Raw genomic sequence first — 4,738 nt, 5'->3', positions numbered from 1 at the left:
TTGTCAAGTGTGAGGTTTTCAGCTTTCTCGTTTGTTGTAGTCAGTTCTCTCGTTGTCGTAGTTTCCCCTGTCTAGTTTGGTCCTTCTGTGTGTGTATATAGTTGCTTTTTGTAAGGATAGGCGCGCTCTACTTCCAAAATAAAGGCGATTTAGGGTGCGAGTGAAAAAGACTATTAACTTAAAGTAAAAAAACGCACTCTCAGGCTTGTCTCATTGCTTTTTTGTGAGCAGTTTATTTAACAGACGCGTTTCGGCCTAAGCCATCGTCAGTGTGTGTGATATAGTTGCTCCCTTTGACAGTCCTTGTCACGTTCTTGTGTCTTCATGTTTGTGTGTCAGTATTTCCCCATGTTCTTTGGGTCCACCCTCTTCGACCACACCTTGACAGGATGTAGTCATCTGGAAGTCTGATAGGCTCCCCGGAAGCCTCCATCCTAAGACACATAGAGAGATTTAGCGTCTCATACTTAATGACCAAACTCTGTTCTACTCTCCCCTAAACTTTGCAGTAGTGCCCCAGTAGTGGAGGGTGTTACCTGTCAAGTGAGTCCAGCTCCTCTCACTCTGAGCGCATCATCTGGCCCTTCACCCGTTTCTGCTCTCTGAGCAGCTTTTTACGGATTGCAGTCAACTTACAGAGCACTTCCCTGTTGTACTCTGGTAGGCAGCCTGACACACATACACACACAATCATCACATACCAGTTACAAATAATCTACAATGTGTTGGTTCCAGCTATATGGAACATTTCGTGTTTTTGTGTGTGAGTTACCTGCAGCTCCCAGCTCCTTCTTAACAGCTGGGACAGAGGGTGTCTGGGACTGGGGCACTGAAAGAGAGCCCTTCTAAAAGGTGTTTGTGGGGGGGGAGAGAGACATCAGTTTATACCCGTTTTCAGATGATGCTCTCGATAGTACGTTTATGGTTTATACAAGCGGTAACTTACAGACAGGGGGGTGGTGGGGCGTTTGCTGTCCATGCTGGGGGGACTGGGGGTGGACTGGGGGGTCCTGTGTCTCTTCTGGAGGGTGGGGATGGGGGGCGAGATCTCCCTTCGCACCTGCAGATAGACAGTAAGATGGGGATCATACTGATATTTCTGTTTGTTCAAATCTTTCTAATAAAGTTTTGTTGTCCTCTCACCTCTTGAATGCGCGCCTGTCTCTCTTTCTCATAGCGCATCCTCCCAGCAGCAATCTCTTCCTCCAGCTCTGTCTTCTTCTTCTCTACAAGACGGACCAGCTCCTTGTTTTTGGCCGTTTGCTGTTGCAGAAGAAGACCAAACTGTATTCTGCTGATAACAGCTGAGTCACAAAGAACACTCCTGAAAGAGAACACTCCTAAAAGGTGTCTGTGGGGGACAGAGACTGATATTTCTGTTTGTTCAAATCTTTCTAATAAAGTTTTGTGGTCCTCTCACCTGAATGCGCGCCTGTCTCTCTTTCTCATAGTGCATCCTCCCAGCAGCAATCTCCTCCTCCTCCAGCTCTTTCTTCTCCACCGCTTTCTTCTTCTGCTCCTCTGCAAGATGGACCAGCTCCTTGTTTTTGTCCGTTTTCTGTTGCAAGAAGACCAAACTTTACTTAGCTAATAACAGCTGAGTCATAAGAATATGTTACACTCGCTTAAAATCTACCCTTACGTCAAGTGTTTCCACACCATAAAAATCCTGTTTCTACTATCAAGATTGTTTAGCATTGTTATTCAAGAGTGTGTGGTCCAAATAAGATAAGTTGTATACTGTATATTGCAAACGCATAAACATTAATTTCTGCCAAATCCCTCTTAGCCAATCAGTGCCCAGCTGACCTTCATCTCCTTGAGTCTTCGGATCTCCTGATTCTCGTCAAACTCCCTCTTGATTTGAGCCCTCTGCTCTGCCAGCCTCCTCTCCTCCTTCACCTCCTCCAGGCGTAGCTTCTCCCTCTCCTCTGCCTGCTTAAGGTGCTTCTCCTCAATCTGGGCAGGGCCCGAGAGGTAAACAGTTTGTTATACAACATCATGTACCTGTGTGTGTGTTTGTGTACAGTACACAACAACCTTCAAATCAATGGCTTGTTGCTACAAGACCCTACAGCCACAAGAGGCCAGGGTCTTGAAATGTAAACATAACACATCACAAACCATATCACACTGTACCTGTTGTTTTAGACAAAGCTTATACTTATCCAGTTCAGTGAGTTGATGAAGCGTTGGCTGGTTAGGAAACACATTTCCTCTGGCATACATGGAGGTCCGGACAGGGGCAAAACCTGCAAAGATGAAATAGAACAGCCATATGCATTGTGTGTACGTGTGTATTACATTCACGTGAAATTATTGGTTGTCTGCAATGTGCCAGCTGGTGCAGTGACTGGCTACCTGAGACTGTGTTGATGGGAGGCAGTCTGTCCTCTCTCTGGGTGGGCCTGGTGACTGTGGCTTTATTCTGAGAGGTCTCGGGGTTAAGCCAAGCTTCCTCATTCTGCCTGTGCATATGCTTCAGGTCAGCTAGTGAGAAAAAACATAGGACGTTTTTTATTTATAAAGTAAAACTTTTAACCACAGTAAAACCAGACCAGCAACCTTTTTACCCCACATGGTACTAATGTTAAAAATGTGGCCTTCTGCAATGTGAAAATATCAAATCTTATTTGTATATCCCTCTTTACAAACAATGTCACAGAGGGCTTCACAGATCAGATGAGCACCTATATATAGTGGGCATACGCCTGAAGCGTGAGCTACTTCATGGCAGTTAAAGCTACTCTAGTCCACCTTGTCCCAGAAACACTTCAGACAGAACTGTCTGATATCAATCTAACACAATCCACGTATAATATCCTGTAAGGTGAGCTAAAAGGGGATGCAAATGAAACGTACTAATAAGGTCCCCTCGGGTGTCTCTAAGGGGTGCGCCGCACCCTCCCCGGCCCCATGGGTTATAGGTTCTTATTTCGGCCTCCAGCTTGGCCTCAGGCCGGTCCCTCTCCACCTTCTCCAGCCTCCGGCACTCCTGCTTCTCCTGGATCTGCAGGGATTCAAGGTTATGAAGGAATATGGTGAGAAATACTGACTCCCCTGGAACCACATGTACCAGAGGTTTGAGGATAGACTCAGCGTACACATTGACATCATCATGAACATCAGACTGACTTTTAACTTGTGGCGCAAATTGAATAATTCATCTTTTGTGAATAAAGATTGTCAGAATTAATACATTCATTGCATTTGGTGTATTTTGGTGCTGTATCCCAACAGATAGAGGTCGTGGTGGTGGTGGTGGTGGGGGGGTCACCTGCTGTTCCAGTTCCTCCTGGTAAGTTGGTGCCCTCCTCTCCACAGGCTCCAGCCTGCTCTCTCTAAAGGGAGGTCCACCCTCCTCAGCCCAAGGACCCCTATCCTCGGCCAGGTGGTGCCCCCAGTGCGCCCCTGTCTGCTGGTTAGCAAACATACTCCTGGATTTCTCATTGGTCTGGACATGATCAAAACCTGCAAAGAATAAATATATTATAACCATGTGTATTCCATGCACGTTAATGTATGTGTTGTCTGCAATGTGCCAGCTGGTGCAGTGACTGTCTACCTGAGACTATGTTGACGGGAGGCAGTCTGTCTCCCTCTCTCAGGATGGGCCTGGTGACTGTGGCTTTTCTCTGAGAGGTCTCAGGGTTCAGCCAAGCTTCCTCATTCTGCTTGTGCATCTGCTTCAGGTCAGCTAGTCAGACAAAGTACAGTCAGACACTTCACACAGAAATATCTGCCATCAATTGAACTCCAATCAACTTATGCAATCCTGTAGGTGAGCCAACATGGAATGTAAGTGAAACATGCTACAACGTACTAATGAGGTCCCCTCGGGTGTCTCTAAGGGGTGCGCCGCACCCTCCCCGGCCCCATGGGTTATAGGTTCTTATTTCGGCCTCCAGCTTGGCCTCAGCCCGGTCCCTCTCCACCTTCTCCAGCCTCCGGCACTCCCGCTTCTCCTGGATCTGCAGGGATTCAAGGTTATGAAGGAATATGGTGAGGAATACTGACTCCCCTGGAACCACATGTACCAGAGGTCTGAGGATAGACTCAGCGTACACATTGACATCATCATGAACATGAGACTGACTTTCAACTTGTGGCGCAAATTGAATAATTCATCTTTTGTGAATAAAGATTTTCAGAATTAATACATTCATTGCATTTGGTGTATTTTGGTGCTGCATCCCAACAGATAGAGGTGCGGGGGGGGGGGGTCACCTGCTGTTCCAGTTCCTCCTGGTAAGTTGGTGCCCTCCTTTCCACAGGCTCCACCATTCCCAGTCTGGTGGTCCTGCTCTCTCTAAAGGGAGGTCCACCCTCCTCAGCCCAGGGACCCCTGCTCTCGGCCAGGTGGTGCCCCCAGTGCACCCCTGTCTGCTGGTTAGCAAACATACTCCTGGATTTCTCAGTGGTCTGGACATGATCAAAACCTGCAAAGATCAAATATATTACAACCATGTGTATTCCATGCACGTTAATGTATGTTGTCTGCAATGTGCCAGCTGGTGCAGTGACTGTCTACCTGAGACTGTGTTGATGGGCGGCAGTCTGTCCTCTCTCAGGATGGGCCTGGTGACTGTGGCTTTTTTCTGAGAGGTCTCAGGGTTCAGCCAAGCTTCCTCATTCTGCTTGTGCATCTGCTTCAGGTCAGCTAGACAGGCAAATCATAAGAAGTTTATGATTTCTTATGAACAGTTTAAAATGTGGTAGAACAGTTTAAAATGTGTCC

The 4,738-nt window shown here is 47.1% G+C and overlaps 2 long non-coding RNA genes across 2 annotated transcripts; both read right to left on the bottom strand.

Moving 5' to 3' along the window:
* Positions 1-284: 284 nt before the first annotated feature.
* On the bottom strand, positions 285-1,062 carry LOC134028025 (uncharacterized). The gene is made up of 4 exons (XR_009931491.1): positions 947-1,062; positions 773-845; positions 537-669; positions 285-434 (listed from the first exon to the last, which is right to left on the bottom strand). It is a non-coding gene; the product is annotated as an uncharacterized LOC134028025 (long non-coding RNA).
* Positions 1,063-1,202: 140 nt separating this feature from the next.
* On the bottom strand, positions 1,203-3,969 carry LOC134028023 (uncharacterized). Its single transcript, XR_009931489.1, has 4 exons — positions 3,824-3,969; positions 2,362-2,490; positions 1,810-2,252; positions 1,203-1,263 (listed from the first exon to the last, which is right to left on the bottom strand). It is a non-coding gene; the product is annotated as an uncharacterized LOC134028023 (long non-coding RNA).
* Positions 3,970-4,738: the final 769 nt, after the last annotated feature.

This window comes from Osmerus eperlanus, chromosome 10 (genome assembly GCF_963692335.1).
Source record: "Osmerus eperlanus chromosome 10, fOsmEpe2.1, whole genome shotgun sequence".
Classification (NCBI taxonomy): domain Eukaryota; kingdom Metazoa; phylum Chordata; class Actinopteri; order Osmeriformes; family Osmeridae; genus Osmerus; species Osmerus eperlanus.
The sequence above is the reverse complement of the archived record's forward strand: the minus strand, read 5'-3'. Positions and strand labels throughout refer to the sequence as shown.